Below are 21,330 nucleotides of genomic sequence, written 5' to 3' on the forward strand. Positions count from 1 at the left end.
AAAGTAAAGTAAGAGGGTAAGTCATTTTAGCTGCACATTCTTTAAGTACCTTTGGGCTAATGTTATCAGCACCATTAGATTTATTCGGGTTCAAACCTTTCAAATAAGCTTGCGTTGCTTCAAAATTAATAATTATATTGCCTATGAGAATTGCAATATCTTGAGAATGCCTTCTCTCAAAAATAGGTAACTGACTACTTTTACTATCATCAACAAAAACTGATTTGAACTGTTCGTTAAGTCTGTTTGCGATATGTATTCCCTCTGTTAACGTTTCACCTTTTGCACCAAATATAGCACTAATAGATACATGAACATTCTGTTGCGCCTTAGCATAGGCGTACACCCTTTTAGGATTATCTAATGCTAGTTGTGCTTCAAAAACTCGAACACGACGTTTACATGCTTTCTGCACTTGGCTTCTTAGTTTCCTATATTCACGAACCAGTGTCACACACACACACACACACACACACACACACACACACACACACACACACACACACACACACACACGCACACACACATAGCCATACACAAATACATATATATTATTATTATTATATATATTATTATATATATGTATTTGTGTATGGCTATGTGTGTGTGCGTGTGTGTGCGTGCGTGTGTGTGTGTGTGTGTGTGTGTGTGTGTGTGTGTGTGTGTGTGTGTGTGTGTGTGTGTGTGTGTGTGTGTGTGTGTGTGTGATCGGAAAGAGCTTGTCGATCAGAACAAAAAACTTATATGCAGAAAATGTTTCCTTTCCAAGATATTTTATAAAAACATTAAACAATTGAAATTTGTTTTAAATATATTAAAACACAGATCTAGACAGGGGCGGATCCAGCATTTTTTTGTCTTTGAGATTAGATTAACTTCTAGAAAAGGAGCAAGCTCCAAACATTTATATGTTTATAATTATGTCAAATAAGGATGCTTTGTAAATAATTTCGATGATTTGCTAGCTCCAAACATAAAAATGATAGAGCTAAAAATAGGTAACTGACTACTTTTACTATCATCAACAAAAACTGATTTGAACTGTTCGTTAAGTCTGTTTGCGATATGTATTCCCTCTGTTAACGTTTCACCTTTTGCACCAAATATAGCACTAATAGATACATGAACATTCTGTTGCGCCTTAGCATAGGCGTACACCCTTTTAGGATTATCTAATGCTAGTTGTGCTTCAAAAACTCGAACACGACGTTTACATGCTTTCTGCACTTGGCTTCTTAGTTTCCTATATTCACGAACCAGTGTCACACACAAACAAAAACCAGTGTCACACACAAAGACAAAAAAATGCTGGATCCGCCCCTGTCTAGATCTGTGTTTTAATATATTTAAAACAAATTTCAATTGTTTAATGTTTTTATAAAATATCTTGGAAAGGAAACATTTTCTGCATATAAGTTTTTTGTTCTGATCGACAAGCTCTTTCCGATCACACACACACACACACACACACACACACACACACACACACACACACACACACACACACACACACACACACACGCACACACACATAGCCATACACAAATACATATATATAATAATATATATAATAATAATATATATAATAATATCCAAACATAAAAATGTTTAGAGTTAGCTCTATGTCTGGAAGTTAGATATCGCAAAGACCAAAAAATGCTGGATCCGCTCCTGGGTTCAGAACATACAAATCAGTATAAAAGTACTAAAAAATGGTTCATTTATTTATCAATGATAAAAAATTGAACCATTTTTTGATTTCAAAATTCATCATTGATTAAGTATCAATGATGAATTTTGTTTGAATTGTTGTTATTGAGATGAATTTTCTATTAAAAACATTTATTTATTGTATACATGATTAAAAAATTGTTCTATGGGAATTTAAAGATGTTTATTTTGCATGTTTTTTTAAAGTGACAGACGTTTTTTTTTTTAAAGTGACAGACGTTTTTTTTTTTAAAGTGACAGACGTTTTTTTTTAAAGTGACAGACGTTTTTTTTTTAAAGTGACAGACGTTTTTATTTTAAAGTGACAGACGTTTTTTTTTTAAAGTGACAGACGTTTTTATTTTAAAGTGACAGACGTTTTTTTTTTAAAGTGACAGACGTTTTTATTTTAAAGTGACAGACGTTTTTTTTTTAAAGTGACAGACGTTTTTATTTTAAAGTGACAGACGTTTTTTTTTATAGTGACAGAGGTTTTACATTATTTCTCTAAGTGACAGAGGTTTTACATTATTTCTCTAAGTGACAGAGGTTTTACATTATTTTTCTAAGTGACAGAGGTTTTACATTATTTCTCTAAGTGACAGAGGTTTTACATTATTTCTCTAAGTGACAGAGGTTTTTTTTTTAAAGTGACAGACGTTTTTATTTTAAAGTGACAGACGTTTTTTTTTATAGTGACAGAGGTTTTACATTATTTCTCTAAGTGACAGAGGTTTTACATTATTTCTCTAAGTGACAGAGGTTTTACATTATTTTTCTAAGTGACAGAGGTTTTACATTATTTCTCTAAGTGACAGAGGTTTTACATTATTTCTCTAAGTGACAGAGGTTTTACATTATTTCTCTAAGTGACAGAGGTTTTACATTATTTCTCTAAGTGACAGAGGTTTTACATTATTTCTCTAAGTGACAGAGGTTTTTTTTTTAAAGTGACAGACGTTTTTTTTTTAAAGTGAGACTACTTTCTCAAACATTAAAGAATCAACGGTATTTCTAAAATTTGCTTTTGTTTTCAGAATCTTTAGTACTTGTTAAGTTAAATTGTATTTTTCACAAACTATAAAAAATACTTTATAAAAAAAAAATTGATCTATGTTTGCATATTTATTTTTTTAGATTTGGTTGTTCCTTTTGGCTAAGATTTCGTGCAAAACATAACAGTTTAACTGTCTAATGTCAAGGACAAGTGTCAATCAACAGAGCTTTAAATTGTACAATTAAAATGGCTCGCAATCACATAGGTATTTTTGTTATTGAAAACTGATGATGTCATGTTTCTAGAGAATAAATCATTATCTAATCAGTTGTGTCAAAATTATGTTTCCTCTTTAATTCCTTTATTTCTTTTTAAAGTCTTATTGCAAATAAGTATAGCCAATTTAACCAATTATATTGTAGATGCACTTGCAGAGGAACTTATTGCTGCTAGAATTATGACAGAAGTCGAGCACATCGAGGAAGGTATTTGGAAAGGAAATATTGACACCACAAGAGTTGTTAATAATAATGAAACTCCACAAACCATTCATTATGGTGTTGATGGAACTTCTTCTGGTTTAGTCTATGCAGCGAAAGAAGATCAATCCAAAAAAATGCATAAAGAAAACAGAGAATGTGTTACCATCCCTTCGTGTCATCCCTTGGTTTGTTTTTGTTTTAGTATTTGATATTTTCTTAAAATGATTGAATTTTAAGAAAATATTTTTAGATGTAAAAGCAATTTTTTTATTTAAACTATATTTTTTAACAAATCTATTATTATCAAGACTTACTGGTTTAATTTAGTCTCACTATACATTTAACTACATTAAACGTAAAGTAATAAAACTGTGCTGTTTAGTAACTTTTTAAACTAACTTGAACTGAGATCATATTACTAAAAAAATTACAACTTACAATTTCAGGAGAGGTCTGTATACGTCAAGTAATATTTGGCAATGTCGGTATAACAAGCCTGATGGCACCTAATGAAGCAGCAGCTAAAATAAAACATCTACTGGTAACCACTTCAGACCATGGCGTATCAGATTGCCATACACTTTTGGCCGCTTTTAAGGAATTTGATGAGTATTTAAAGGAGAAAAATATTAAAAGACCAGTGGTCCTATTATCAGAAGGACATACTTCGAAATTTGATTATCATGTTATGTCATTCCTTGAATCAAGAGACATATTGATGTTTGTTACCCCACCAGATACAACAGGGGTTACCCAACTATTAGACTAGTTAAATAAAAATATTCATCAAGAATATAGAAAAGAAAAAGATGAAATGTTTACTGAGGCAAATTCTCTAAACAAAGAAGCATTAATGCTTATTCTAGCAAATATAAATTAAAGATAAATGGGCAACAAATTTCACTCTCCTAAAAACTGCAAAGCGAGTTGGTGTAACCAATGAAGCCTTGAGCATTGAATTCATGCAGCAGGACAAGTTTGATAGAGCAGATAATTGCATAGAGACTCCTGAAGAGACATCAGTTTCATCCATGCAATCAACATTGACTTCCTCTGATTCATAATTTGTTGTCTCTCCTGATAGAAGAAGAGGATCAGCATTGTATTTGAAAGAAAAGTTTGAAAGTGCTCAATCTTTGATTAACGAATTGCACAAGAAGAGCATCCAACTTGAGGAGATACCAGGATTTATGAGTATTAAAAAAGTAAAACCAAATCTATCTACTAGTTCAACTCGAATAACTCAAGTTCATATTTTGAGTTTAGTTGCAAGTATTAATGAAAAGAATGAACAAAAGGTTTAAACACAATTGCCAAATGCAGAAAAAAAAGAAGTAAAGAAAATTTTTATTAAATGTAAAGAGATATGTGTATGTACTGGAAACATTTGTAAAGTAGCAATGTTTAGTGAATGTCCAAAATGCCACAATATTTTAAAATCTCAGTGCTGCAAGTTAGCGTGTTGTGTTGAGGGCAACAAACCTGCAATAATTTTTCCTGCTGCAGCTTTGCAAAAAACAGAGATAAATCCAAGGAAAAGTTTATTCAATTCAAATAGTAATACATCAGAGAGGGATGAATAGTTTTTTATAAAGAATTTATGTATAACTAAAACATTCTTTTCAAATGTAATGTATGATTTCAAGTTATTATTAAACATTATTTTTGTTGTGGTTTTTGACTTTTAAGTTTATTTTCTAAATGCACCCCAAAAACCACATCACTATTAGGTTGAACTTGGCTCAATAATGTAAAAAATAATACTGCAAAAAAATTTAACTTTATGATTATTTTTGAAAAGGCACTTAGGGGTTATAAAAAAGTCAACTTTGCAAACTTAATCTGATATTTACATGTTTTATGGTGTTTTTAATGAAATATTTGATTTAAAAAAACAGAGAAATTTTTAGTAAAGGCTCAAAATAATCACTTAAAGCTATAAAAATGAAAAGCTGATTTATTTTTCCATTAGCTTGAACATTTTAATGAAAAAAAATCAAACCCTTATACTTTTTAAGTGTAAATCGGACTAGCTACATTCCAATAAGTAACTGTGTGGTTTTTGGGGTGCAATAGTTTTTGCGGTGCATATACCTGTAATTCATGTTTTGTTCTTAAAAATGCTGTTTTGTTTTAACTACTATGATGTACAGCAATTTCGGTTTGCAATTTAATAGTAAATATATGTTTATTGGGTCTAACCGGAGGTATAATAGACTGGAGGAAGAACGAAGCTAAAGTACGTCATTTCTCAAGGAACGGTCTTAGTAGTAATATAATTTTCTATTAAACACAGCGTAATTATCATAATTTAAAATTAAATCACACTTCACTTTAAAAAATAATCTTATGGTTATTAGATAATTTTTGTTAAATGTAATATCAATATTATTCTAAAACGTCATAAGTAATTGAAGCATTGCAAATAAAAGATGGAAGTTTAAAAAATTTGTAAACAATATTTAGAGTTAGTTTATTGTTATTTTTTTAAGTTGTGCTTTTGTGCTTGTTTTGTATTTTTCCGGCAAAAATACAAAACAAGCAAATTTAGAAAAATAAGTTAAAATTTTGAGCCAACGCTGACATTTTAATTGTTGCTAAACGTTAAATTTTGTTATTAGGATTGCAGTTCTTTTATCTGTTTTTTGTTCTTTATTCAATAAGTATTTGATTTAAATTAAATATGATTATAATTTGATATTTTATTACGAGATATATGTCTTTATATATAAATATATATGAACCTTTTTAGATTTTTTCATGTTATTTTTAAATTTTTTGTTCACGCAATTTAAGTTATATATGTTTATAGTTTGCATATGTGTTTATATTATGTTCAAAATTAAAAAGGTTTTGATAAATATATGTATGTGGTAATATGTGTTATAAAATTGTTTTATAAATGTATTTTTAAAATAGTTTAAAATGTATCTATTGTGTATATAAATATTGTAAGAAGTGTTTATATATGTTATAAATTTAAATAAATATATTGTGTTTTATAGTTAGTATATATGTTTATATTATGTTGTTTCCATGACATAGAAACAACATAATATAAACATATATACTAACTATAAAACACAATATGTTTATTTAAATTTATATAACATATTTATATAATATATATGGACCATGTTTTCAAAGTGTGTGACTTGGCAAACGTGTTGAGCAAGGTTTTGCATAAAGTTGTTATTTATGTTACTAATGTTGTTACATTTGGCTTACCTTTATGTTGGTGTCTATTGTTAAAAATTATAAGTGGTTTTATTATTGAAAGTCGCTGCTTTTAATCATTCACTAAAAGCCACTCAAGAAAAATCATTTTGCCACATATACATTTTGTTTATATCTTAATTTGAATTTTTAGAACCATGACATACCAACATGAATTGTTTTCTAAAAGCTAACATAAAATAACAATACTTAACAACTACTACTCTCTTATCATGACATCTTATCTCTATCTGATATATTGATTTGTGATTCATATATGATGTTTTTCTTTGTATTTACTTATCCATTACATTTTTTTATTTCAGATTTATCATATGATGGATCTATGCAATATAAAAGAACGAATATATGTAAATTTTTATGAATTTTTTTAAAAACATCTACTAATAATTAGTACAGTCAACGTTCAAACTTCAATTTTGCATATGTCATCTTTAAGTAGTTTCTAGGCTTTTCTAAATGTGTTTCTTATTCACATGGTTTTACAAGCAAGGTATGCAAGCAAATTTGAGCTGAAATTTTTTTTTAGCCTTTAAGGAGAATTGGCGTTACACTTTTTAAAATTTAATTTGTTTAAATATAGTAGTTTTTACAAATAAATGTTTGTTTGTTCTTTGTTTTTTTACTTATTTGTTTTCAGATTCTTAAGAACTTGGCAACTTATCTAAGTAATTTTTTTTTTCTTTTAAGTGCAATTGGAAAGAGCTGAAAGTTATTTTTTAGAGCAATTGAAAAGAACTGAAGTGTTTTTTAGTTACTATAGTCTTTGATTAGAAATAAAGTCTTTGATTAGAAAAGATCACAATTTGTAAGATTCTTTTACGTTCATTTATTCAGTTGCAGCAATAGTAAGATTACTGGTAATATGTTTAATGATAATAGTTAAATTGAAATAGATAGTATTAACGAAGTTAATAATGTCAATGCTTATAGGCAACTTGAAAATAGTAGTCAAATGAAAAAAATAGATCATTTCTAAGAAATATTTTACGATTTGCTTGCTATTTTATGGTATAATTGTTTAAATTGTTTAACTATAATTGTCCCTCGGTTGTTCAAATATTGTAATAAATAAAATCTTTTCAGTCCAAGTATTTAAGTTAATAAAATATTTTATCAAGTTGTGGTGTTATTTGCCAGTGTTACTACATTCCCAGTCGGCAAATTTAGTTGTAAATGCGCATTAGAAACTCGTTTAAATACGTATCGATGTGGTATGTATGTTAGCCATTTTATCGTATCGAACACGCATTAGAAATACGCATTAGATGCGTATAAAGACAGGTATACAATACGACGCCTACAGGGTATCAGACTCGCATTTGAAACTTTTGTAAACACGTATAAAATACGATAACCAGAGAATATTCAATACGATATTTTCCTGGTATTACATGCGCATTTAAAACTTTCCAGAATACGCATTATTTACGAATATATGTTAGCCATTTTATTGTGTTAAACACGCATTAAAAATAGACATCAGATGCGTATAAAGACAGGTATACAATACGACGCCTACTGAGTATCAAACTCGCATTTAAACACGTATAAAACACGATAACCAGAGAATATTCAATACAATTTTATTAACTAATATGAGTTCATAACATAATGATAATGACTAGCAGTAAGCAATCCGTAATACGGGTTATGAGTTATTAAACCATTGATAACAATAAAAACACATTAATAACTTGATTTATTATCTAAAATATTAAATACAAGTTTATCTATAAATATTTTAACTTTGACTCCGTATCAGCAACGTCATTGCTTATAGGTAACGACATAAAGACCGCATTAACATCAGTTGAGTTCTTTTTAAAATCTGTCACAACACAAGTACCAGAAAAGGAAAGTCAAGGAAAGCCTGCAAATACCTAAAAAAAGACATGAAAAAAAAAATACAATTTTTAATTACAAAAGTACTATTTGCATTTTATTGTTAGTAGAATTAGGGTAATAATAACAGAAAATATATGAACCTGTCATTTCGAAAAGGGCACAAGCCCATTTACTAAAACTTTTCAAAATCAACAAAGGTATGATTTTTATTAAAATAATGTCTAGGTTGCTAAAGAAATTAAAAATAGAAGTAGATGAATAAAGAACGTATATAACTTATGTATTTTTATTTTTTATAAAAAAAACATAAACCATACAGAAATTTTTGATTCAAACTTATAAACTAACTGCTAAAAGTTTTGGACTTATGTCCTTTTCGAAAAGACAGGTTCATATATTCTGTCAACAGAATGATTAAAAAAGATTATAAAAAGGCTAGACAATGTATACATTGTTACTATAGTAGCGCTGGCAAATAACACCACAACTTAATAAGATATTTTATTAACTTAAATACTTGGACTAAAAAGATTTTATTTATTACAATATTTGAACAATCAAGGGACAATTATAGTTAAACAATTTGAGCAACTATATCATAAAATAGCAAGCAACTGGTAAAATATTTCTTATAAATGGTCATTATCATTTGTGGTTTTAAGTAATACGTAAGAGCTCAGTAATTACATAAGTTTTATTAAATCTCCCACTCATCTTAAAGAGAGAGAGAAGGAAAGTGTTTCCAAAGCAGCATGTTAACAAATGTAAAAAAGCACGGAATAAATACTAGTAACTGGTTTTATTATGTTACCAGTAAACAAAATTACTTTTACCTTGATTAAAAGGTAATTTCCAGCATTTCTTAATTAAGCTCCAGCTTCTCTCTAACTGTTGACTAATGATTAATAGAGTAAATTTTATATCATACTAAATTTACAAAAATTAAAACCATGTTTCAACAGTTAGCTAACTAATCAAAAGATGACAAAGGATAGACAAACTAAAAAAAAAAATGAAAAAACGAACACAATTATGAACAAATTATAAAAAAAAAAAAATTATTTAGATTTAAAAGTGTTAATTGTTACTATAAATAGTTAAACTCATACTTTGCTTTGTTCTGAAGTGTCTAAAGTAAAATCAATTTAACAGACATTAACACTGCTTGACACTGAATTCTGTCAAATAAGTTTTCTGCACTTCGAGTTACATTTCTTACATTTCAACAACGATCATATTACCAGTAATCTTACTATTGTTACAATTGAATAAATGAACGTAAAAGAATCTAACAAATTGCGATCTTTTCTAATCAAAGACTTTATTTAAACTTAAGATTTATTGAAATCCATATCTTTTTATTCGTTTACATACATAAGTCGTTTATCAAAAATATTAAACAATATTTATTTACATCAATTATTTTTAATTTAACAAAGAATCTACAATGCACAAAATTATTTTTACCTTAATGAACAAAAATAATAAATGCACAATCTTGTATAAAATATTGAAGCAATGTCAGTCAGTATATTTTACTCTAAAGTAATTATATATATATATATATATATATATATATATATATATATATATATATATATATATATATATATATATATATATATATATGTATATATATATATGAAATATAGGCAGATTTAAGTTTATAAACTTTCGTGTCAACAAATTACAGGCAGTTTTTCATGTTAAATACACAAAATATATATCTAATATAATATATATCAAATATAAAATAAATCCAATATAAAATAAAACAAATCGGTAAACTTACTCAAACCAGTATCACTTACACCGTGTGAAGTAACTAAAAAACACTTCAGTTTTTTTCAATCACTCTAAAAAATAACTTTCAGCTCTTTCCAATAGCACTAAAAAATAAAACAAAACTTGCTTAGCTGAGTTGCCTAGTTTATAAGAATCTGAAAACAGATAAGTAAAAAACCAAGAACAAACAAACATTTATTTTTTAGAACTACTATATTTAAACAAATTAAATAAAACAAAGAATAACGCCAATTCTCCTTAAAAGCTAAAAACAATTTTCAGCTCAAATTTGCTTGCAGACCTTGCTTGTAAAATAAAATGTGAATAAGAAACACATTTAGAAAAGCCTAGAAAAAATTCATAAAAATTTACATACATTTGTTCTTTTATATCGCATAAATCCATGGTATGATAAATCTGAAATGAAAAAATGTAATTGATAAGTAAATACAAAGAAAAAAATCAAATATGAATCGAAAATCAATATATCTGATAGAGATAAGATGTCATGATAAGAGAGTAGTAGTTGTTAAATATTGTTATTTCATGTTAGCTTTTAGAAAACAAATCATGTTTGTACTTCATGGTTCTAAAAATTCAAATTGAGATATAAACAAAATGTATATATGGCAAAATGATTTTTCTTGAGTGGCTTTTAGTGAATGATTAAAAGCAGTGAGTTTCAATAATAAAACCACTTATAACTTTTAACAATGGACACCAACATTAAGGTAAGCCAAATGTAACAACATTAGTAACATAAATAACAACTTTACGCAAAATCTTGCTCAACACGTTTACCAAGTCGCACACTTTGAAAACATGAAAACAACATAATATAAACATACATAATAACTATAAAACACAATACATTTATTCAACTTTATATAACATATACAAAAACCTCATATTATATTTATATTCACAATAGGTACATTTTATACTATTTTAATGACACATTTATAAAACAATTTCATAACACATTTCCACATACATAAATTTATCAAAAACTTTTTAATTATGAACATAATATATACATATATGCAAACTATAAACATATATAACTTGAATTGCGCGAACAAAAAATTTAAAAATAATATGAAAAAATCTAAAAAGATTCATATATATGAATATATATATATGTAAAAACATATATCTCGTAATAAAATATCAAATTATAATTATATTTAATTTAAATCAAATACTTATTGAACAAAGAGCAAAAAGCAGATAAAAGAACTGCAATCCTTATAACAAAATTTAACGTTTAGCAACAATAAAATGTCAGTGTTGGCTCGAAATTTTAATTTATTTTTCTAAATTTTCTAAAACAGTACAAAAAAAAGGTAATAGCATAACAGAAATGTTAATAAAATAATAATCAACATAATAGAATAAGCAAGGTATGAAATGATAGGATTTATAATATATTTGAATTATATTGATTTAGGACTTAATAAATAAAATAAAGATAATAAGAAAATAAGAATATAATAAAAAATAAGAATAAAACAAAATAAATTTAAAAGTAGTAATAAATATTTTTATGATAAAGTTTAAATAACTTTTTTAGTACAAAAAAGTACTGTAACTGCATTGGAGATATGCGATACTGCTTTAGCAGAACGATATCTCTTCATACAACTTTTCATGTATTCCTGACTATTCCTTTTCATTCCAGACAAACTTTTTACTAAATATTTCAAATGAAAACTTTTTTATTTAAATTTTGCTTTTACAATTTCAGTTTAAGCATGGGCTTTAAAGCAAAGATTTTCATTTTTCCGTTAAATGTTGATATTTGATCGAGATCGGGTACGATATCATATCCGATTTTGATCAAATATTAAATAATACGTATTTTTGATAATGAAGTGGTATTGAACTTGAATTCGAAACTTAAAACTAAATGCGCATTTTTCTGGTATCAATGGCGGTATGTTATACGTGATCAATACTCCGAGTATTTACAATACTAGATATGCCGACTGGGCCCAGTCGGCATATCTAGTCAGTCATATCGGCATATCATATCAGTCGTGACTACAGAATAATTAAAAAAGATTATAAAAAGGCTAGACAACACAATTGTGTTGTCTAGCCTTTTACTTTTTATAATCTTTTTTAATTATTCTGTAGTCACGGAATATATATTTTCTGTTTTTATTATCCTAATTCTACTAACAATAAAATGCAAATAGTACTTTTGTAATTAAAAATTGTAATTTTTTTTTTAATTTCATTTTTTAGGTATTTGCAGGCTTTACTTGACTTTAGTCGGCAAATTCAGTTGTAAATGCGCATTAGAAACTCGTTTAAATACGTATCGAAGTGGTATGTATGTTAGCCATTTTATCGTGTCAAACACGCATTAGAAATACGCATTAGATGCGTATAAAGACAGGTATGCAATACGACACCTACTGAGTACCAGACTCGCATTTGAAACTCTTGTAAACACGTATAAAACACGATAATCAGAGAATATTCAATACAATATTTTCCTGGTATTACATGCGCATTTAAAACTTTCCAGAATACGCATATATGTTAGCCATTTTATCGTGTCAAACGCGCATTAAAAATAGACATCAGATGCGTATAAAGACAGGTTTACAATACGACGCCTACTGAGTATCAAACTTGTATTTAAACACGTATAAAACACGATAACCAGAGAATATTCAATACAATTTTATTAACTAATATGAATTCATAACATAATGATAATGACTAGCAGTAAGCAACCCGTAATACGGGTTATTAGTTATTAAATCATTAATAACAATAAAAACACATTAATAACTTGATATATTATCTAAAATATTAAATACAAGTTTATCTATAAATATTTTAACTTTGACTCCGTATCAGCAACGTCATTGCTTATAGGTAACGACATAAAGACCGCATTAACATCAGTTGAGTTCTTTTTAAAATCTGTCACAACACAAGTACCAGAAAAGGAAAGTCAAGGAAAGCCTGCAAATACCTAAAAAATGACATAAAAAAAAAATTACAATTTTTAATTACAAAAGTACTATTTGCATTTTATTGTTAGTAGAATTAGGATAATAATAACAGAAAATACATGAACCTGTCATTTCGAAAAGGACACAAGTCCATTTACTAAAACTTTTCAAAATCAACAAAAACATGATTTTTATTAAAATAATGTCTAGGTTGCTAAAGAAATTAAACATAGAAGTAGATAAATAAAGAACGTATATAACTTATGTATTTTTTATTTTTTATAAAATAAACATAAACCATACAGAAATTTTTGATTCAAACTTATAAACTAACTGCTAAAAGTTTTGGACTTATGTCCTTTTCGAAAAGACAGGTTCATATATTCTGTCAACAGAATGATTAAAAAAGATTATAAAAAGGCTAGACAATGTATACATTGTTACTATAGTAGTGCTGGCAAATAACACCACAACTTAATAAGATATTTTATTAACTTAAATACTTGGACTAAAAAGATTTTATTTATTACAATATTTGAACAATCAAGGGACAATTATAGTTAAACAATTTGAGCAACTATATCATAAAATAGCAAGCAACTGGTAAAATATTTCTTATAAATGGTCATTATCATTTGTGGTTTTAAGAAATACGTAAGAGCTCAGTAATTACATAAGTTTTATTAAATCTCCCACTCATCTTAAAGAGAGAGAGAAGGAAAGTGTTTCCAAAGCAGCATGTTAACAAATGTAAAAAAGCACGGAATAAATACTAGTAACTGGTTTTATTATGTTACCAGTAAACAAAATTACTTTTACCTTGATTAAAAGGTAATTTCCAGCATTTCTTAATTAAGCTCCAGCTTCTCTCTAACTGTTGACTAATGATTAATAGAGTAAATTTTATATCATACTAAATTTACAAAAATTAAAACCATGTTTCAACAGTTAGCTAACTAATCAAAAGATGACAAAGGATAGACAAACTAAAAAAAAAAATGAAAAAACGAACACAATTATGAACAAATTATAAAAAAAAAAAAAAATTATTTAGATTTAAAAGTGTTAATTGTTACTATAAATAGTTAAACTCATACTTTGCTTTGTTCTGAAGTGTCTAAAGTAAAATCAATTTAACAGACATTAACACTGCTTGACACTGAATTCTGTCAAGTAAGTTTTCTGCACTTCGAGTTACATTTCTTACATTCCAATAACGATTAATTTCATCCTGCCTAGATCTCTTTTTTTCATTTGACAACTATTTTAAAGTTGCCTATTAGCATTTTACATTGATAACTTTGTTGAGCCTAATACTATCTATTTCAATTTCACTGTTATCATATTACCAGTAATCTTACTATTGTTACAATTGAATAAATGAGCGTAAAAGAATCTTAGAAATTGTGATCTTTTCTAATCAAAGACTTTATTTAAACTTAAGATTTATTGAAATCCATATCTTTTTATTCGTTTACATACATAAGTCGTTTATCAAAAATATTAAACAATATTTATTTACATCAATTATTTTTAATTTAACAAAGAATCTACAATGCACAAAATTATTTTTACCTTAATGAACAAAAATAATAAATGCACAATCTTGTATAAAATATTGAAGCAATGTCAGTCAGTATATTTTACTCTAAAGTAATTATATATATATATATATATATATATATATATATATATATATATATATATATATATATATATATATGTATATATATATATATATGTATATATATATATATGAAATATAGGCAGATTTAAGTTTATAAACTTTCGTGTCAACAAATTACAGGCAGTTTTTCATGTTAAATACACAAAATATATATCTAATATAATATATATCAAATATAAAATAAATCCAATATAAAATAAAACAAAATAGTAAACTTACTCAAACCAGTATCACTTACACTGTGTGAAGTAACTAAAAAACACTTCAGTTCTTTTCAATCACTCTAAAAAATAACTTTCAGCTCTTTCCAATAGCACTAAAAAATAAAACAAAACTTGCTTAGCTGAGTTGCCTCGTTTATAAGAATCTGAAAACAGATAAGTAAAAAACCAAGAACAAACAAACATTTAGTTTTTAGAACTACTGTATTTAAACAAATTAAATAAAACGAAGAATAACGCCAATTCTCCTTAAATGCTAAAAAAAATTTTTAGCTCAAATTTGCTTGCAGACCTTGTTTGTAAAATAAAAAGTGAAAAAGAAACACATTTAGAAAAGCCTAGAAAAAATTCATAAAAATTTACATACATTTGTTCTTTTATATCGCATAAATCCATGATATGATAAATCTGAAATGAAAAAATGTAATTGATAAGTAGATACAAAGAAAAACATCAAATATGAATCGAAAATCAATAGATCTGATAGAGATAAGATGTCATGATAAGAGAGTAGTAGTTGTTAAATATTGTTATTTCATGTTTTTAGAAAACAAATCATGTTTATACTTCATGGTTCTAAAACTTCAAATTGAAATATAAACAAAATGTATATACGGCTAAATGATTTTTCTTGAGTGGCTTTTAGTGAATGATTAAAAGCAGTGAGTTTCAATAATAAAACCACTTATAACTTTTAACAATAGACACCAACATTAAGGTAAGCCAAATGTAACAACATTAGTAACATAGAAACAACATAATATAAACATACATAATAACTATAAAACACAATACATTTATTCAACTTTATATAACATATACAAACACCTCATATAATATTTATATACACAATAGATACATTTTATACTATTTTAATGACACATTTATAAAACAATTACATAACACATATTACCACATACATATATTTATCAAAAACTTTTTAACTTTGAACATAATATAAACATATATGCAAACTATAAACATATATAACTTGAATTGCGAGAACAAAAAATTTAAAAATAACATGAAAAAATTTAAAAAGATACATATATATATGAATATATATATATATATATATATATATATATATATAAACATATATCTCGTAATAAAATATCAAATTTAAATCAAATACTTATTGAATAAAGAGCAAAAAACAGATAGAAGAACTGCAATCCTTATAACAAAATTTAACGTTTAGCAACAATAAAATGTCAGTGTTGGCTCGAAATTTTAATTTTTTTTTCTAAATTTTTTAAAACAGTACGAAAAAAAGGTAATAGCATAGCAGAAATGTTAATAAAATAATAATCAACATAATAAAATAAGCAAGGTATGAAATGATAGGATTTATAATATATTTGAATTATATTGATTTAGGACTTAATAAATAAAATAAAGATAATAAGAAAATAAGAATATAATAAAAAATAAGAATAAAACAAAATAAATTTAAAAGTAGTAATAAATATTTTTATGATAAAGTTTTAATAACTTTTTTAGTACAAAAAAGTACTGTAACTGTATTGGAGATATGCGATACTGCTTTAGCAGAACAATATCTCTTCATACAACTTTTCATGTATTCCTAACTATTCCTTTTCATTCCAGACAAACTTTGTACTAAATTTCTCAAATGAAAACTTTTTATTTAAATTTTGCTTTCACAATTTCAGTTTAAGCATGCGCTTTAAAGCAAAGATTTTCGTTTTTCCGTTATATGTTGATATTTGAACAAGATCGGGTACGATATCGTATCCGATTTTGATCAAATATTAAATAATATGTATTTTTGATAAATAAGTGGTATTGAACTTGAATTCGAAACTTAAAACTAAATGCGTATTTTTCTGGTATCAACGGCGGTATGTTATACGTGATCAATACTCCGAGTATTTACAATACTAGATATGCCGACTGGGACGTACGTCCCAGTCGGCATTTTCGAATTCGAGTTCAATACCACTTATTTATCAAAAATACGTATTTATAATATTTGATCAAAATCGGATATGATATTGAACCCGATTTTGATCAAATATTAACAAATAAGGAAAATTTAGTGCCAATGTTAAGCTGTACAGCTTAACAATGGTACCAAAAATATTTTTATCTTTTATTTTTAGAAATAATTTGATTCAAAAATTAAAAAAAAATTTTACTATCTAAATATTTTTGAAAATATTTAGTGTTTTTTTGATTTAATAACAAAATCAATCATAGCATTTTATTACCCTAATTGTGTGCGTAATTTTGAAAGGTGAGCGTTGATCACACAAAAAATATGCCTCCCACTAAAAAGTTAATTTTTAAGAAAAAATTTTTTTTTATGCACTCGTCAATTTTTATCATCAAGCCCTTTTCATTTGCAACTTTGTTAATCGTTACTTTTCTATAAAAGTAGATGTGATCGAAATTTTGATGCGCTTCTTAAAAACGTTAAAAGTCACCCAAAATAAAATCATAAATTAGTGGTTTAAAAGTTGCATAACTTTTAAACTAAAATAATATGACAATAAGTTTGGTATTTTTCAACAATATTTAGCTCTAACTTATGATATTTGTTTTGTTTTCATTTTACTTGTTTTTAAAAAAAATTGAAGTGCCTAACCTAGTATTGAGGTATTCAAAAACGATTACTTTACATAGATCATGCTTTTTGTTGTGATTACTTGAACAGTTGTTAAAAACTTATCCAGTCAACTTTTAAGGCGTTTTGCATCCATTTAAAAGTAATAGGACATCTATCTAAAACAATCATGACGTTCATTTAAAACAACCATGATAATCAATTAAAACAATCTTGATTTCCAATTAAAACATTTAACGCATGCGCAATCTTATCTTCCTTTATTATTTTTTTTAAAAAAAAGGTTTTATTTATATATTTATTTTTTAATATTATACAAATTTATTTTTATTAATATTATTTTATTTATTTTCATTTATTGGAATTTATTTTAATTTTAAATGGATCCAAAACCTGGTATATCATATACCGGGTTTTGCATCAATTTAAAACAAATATAACATCCATTTAAAATTAAAATAAATTCCTTGATGTTTTAAATAAAATGACGTTGCATCGGCAATTGACCCAAGTAATTAATTTATTGGTGAACAAAAATGAAAAAAATAACTGAAAATAACTGTTGACGAAAATTCTGAAAAAGGTAATTTTGTTAAACAAAGGTTTATTTATTCAAAATAAGTTTTACAATATAAGAATGAATAAAATACGTATAGTCAGAATTACAATTTTGTTAACGTTACAACAAGAACGCGGATACTCGCAGAAGATCATAAGATCTTGTCATCGAGAACCGCCTAAACAGATTTTAAATAATAAATAATCCTTTAATAATTCATAGACAAATATTCACACATAAATACAAATATAATTATTTATACATATTTAAACATACAAACATGTAAATAAATATACTTACACATCAATATATATATACACACATACAAATAATACGCACAAATACACATACATATATACGTATATATATATATACATACATATATATATATATATATATATATATATATATATATATATATATATATGTATATATATGTATGTATATATATATATACGTATATATGTATGTGTATTTGTGCGTATTATTATACAAATAATACGCACAAATACACATACATATATACGTATATATATATATATACATACATATATATATATATATATATATATATATATATATATATATATATATATATATATATATATATATATATATATATATATATATATATATACATATATATATATATATATATATATATAAGTTAAGATAAAAGATTTCGTATATATAAATTACGATAAAATATTTCCTAAGAGTATTAATAAAAAACAAAACAAACTTAAAAATATATCAGAATGTTTTCAACTGAGAAAAGAATTTCTTTCAATTTTCTTTTAAATAAGAAAAAGTTCCATTCATGAGAGAAATCAAAAAGTTTTAACACTATTTTGTTCCATAAAAATGCTCCTCTAAATGAAATACAAAATTTACCAAAATTAGTTTTGAAAACTGGTTGAAGAATAAAATTTTCATTACGCAAATTGTATTTATTTTTAACCTTTAAAGAATATAAATTGTGAAAAGAAATTGGAGATGTGCGAGACTTACATTTAAACATAAAACACAATACATTAAAAATATTAAGTTGATATATATTAAGAATATTCATTTCGTTTAAAAGAGGCTTAGCATGATAAAATCGATGTTTAAAATTATTAAGTCGTGCAACATGTTTCTGTTGGCGATAAAGTGGTTCTAATTTAGTTTTACTTACACTACCCCAAACCGCATTAGCATGATATTGTTATAGAAAACACTGTAACATTGTAGGAACTATTTGTTTGAAACATTGTACGAACTATTTGTACAAGCAATTGTGCAAACAATTATTTTGTTTAAACAATTGTAAGAAATATTTGTATGAACCAGTACAGTGAGTCAGAATTGTCTAAAAATTGCAAACTATTTATGGGTTAATACACGTGTATATCGTACACCCAGATCAAGGGCGCCACAAGTCAAAAATTATGGATATTGAGTTATGAATGTCATTTGATAGTATGTTATGTGTTGTACATGGTGACAAATAACCCCAAGCCTAAAACGAATGTTTACAAAATGACAGATACAAATGGCACTCTTAGTTGGAAAAAATATTAAAAACTTAAAACTTCAACCCTGATTTTCTCAGTTTGGCACTTTTTGACTTGTGGCACCCTTGATCTGGGTGTACGATAAATACAAATAAATACATTTTCTATAATATATATATTTTTATAAATACAAATAGTACATTTTCTCTTCCATAAATAATCTTTTTACACATGTTAACATAAATTTAACACAATACAATAATCCACAAAATGTGGATTGTGGATATGTGGACATGTGGAAAACCGCTTAAACATAACAAAAATAATTACTAATAAAAAAAACTATTAAAATTACACAACAGCATTAAATGTGCTATTTAAAATAGGTTTTAAGAGGATTTAATGTGTCTTCTTTAGTTTAGTTTTTTTAAAGCAATATGTATGATTCGATACCATTTATGATAAAATACCAAGCACCTACTGCTTTAAGCTGAGCTCATAGAGTTAAATTTAAAGTTAATCACATGTGCGGCTTAGTGTTTATTCGCTTGTGTAAAGGTAAGTGTTTAAAAAAAATGTTGGGCATATTAAGGGGTTTTATTGAAAAACACTTTGAAAAAATGCAAGCATAAAAAATAAGATTATTTTTCTTACTTCAATATATGATGTTTATGGACTAATATATGCTGTTGATAAATTAAAATGTTCTAAAATTGTTTTACTGGCGTCAAATTTCTTTTTTTTATAATTTTTTTATTTTGACCAATATATGATAGGTAAAATTTTACCAGTTTTGTGGTAAAATTGGTATACTTAGCTCAAAAATAATAGTATTTAAAAAATTATATCAGTTTTAGTGTACTGAGGGTCTCCAGGTTACACTTATAAAATGAAATTACTCCAATATAGAAGTTGGTTTTGAGGGGTTTTGCTTAATTATGGCCCACTGTGTTGTGTATAAAGCATGCAAGAGTAGTTATTTTTCTATTGTTTTGACCTATATAAAATTATTTATGTTAGAAACGCCCATAGTATCAAGATTGTAATGGCACATCTTTAAGGTGGTAGAGCGCAATTAAAATACAAATTTTTGATCAAAATATGAAAAAAAAAAATTTTAATTCATCTTTTATTCAAAATTTTATCCTCTTTCTTTTGATGTAAGTATGGAACTGAAACTATTTTTGGAAATGTGTTAAAAATCTACATTTTCAAAATTATTTACCTTAGCAACACCATAGCAACCACAAACATACCCTCGTTTATTATATATGTTGAGCAAAATTGCAAGCCAATCCGTCTTTTCGCTGTGTCCACCACGCTTGTAACTGCCTATTTACCAACTTTGCTTTTAAAGAAATTTGAATTTTGAAAATTTTGCTGTAGCACGATTTAAAGATTCATGTTGTTATTGTTGTATTAGACCCTATTTTTGTTAGTATTGTATTAGAGATTTATTGTTAATTAGTAATAAGTTATAAGATCTATCATAAATAACAAATAAGAAAGATAATGAACTCTAAAAAAAAAATAAACAAAATATTAGCAGAACAAAAAAGAGAGCATGGAATGGCATAGTTCCAAAGAATGTTAATGTTTTTAAAGATTCTTGTATCAAGTCTATATGCTCAAGTGAAAGGAAACTTTCTTCAAAAACAATAACTGAATTTTCTACTAATTCTTTTCCACAAAAAGAAGACTATTTTATTATTGTACATTTTTACCTACTCAAAAGCATTTTGCAAA

General features: G+C 26.1%; 2 long non-coding RNA genes across 2 annotated transcripts; both read right to left on the bottom strand.

Moving 5' to 3' along the window:
* Window positions 1-8,140: 8,140 nt before the first annotated feature.
* On the bottom strand, window positions 8,141-10,940 carry LOC136077691 (uncharacterized). The gene is made up of 3 exons (XR_010637191.1): window positions 10,436-10,940; window positions 10,067-10,163; window positions 8,141-8,309 (listed from the first exon to the last, which is right to left on the bottom strand). It is a non-coding gene; the product is annotated as an uncharacterized LOC136077691 (long non-coding RNA).
* Window positions 10,941-12,885: 1,945 nt separating this feature from the next.
* Window positions 12,886-15,918, bottom strand: LOC136077692 (uncharacterized). The gene is made up of 3 exons (XR_010637192.1): window positions 15,307-15,918; window positions 14,938-15,034; window positions 12,886-13,051 (listed from the first exon to the last, which is right to left on the bottom strand). It is a non-coding gene; the product is annotated as an uncharacterized LOC136077692 (long non-coding RNA).
* Window positions 15,919-21,330: the final 5,412 nt, after the last annotated feature.

This window comes from Hydra vulgaris, chromosome 03 (assembly GCF_038396675.1).
Source record: "Hydra vulgaris chromosome 03, alternate assembly HydraT2T_AEP".
Lineage (NCBI taxonomy): Eukaryota > Metazoa > Cnidaria > Hydrozoa > Anthoathecata > Hydridae > Hydra > Hydra vulgaris.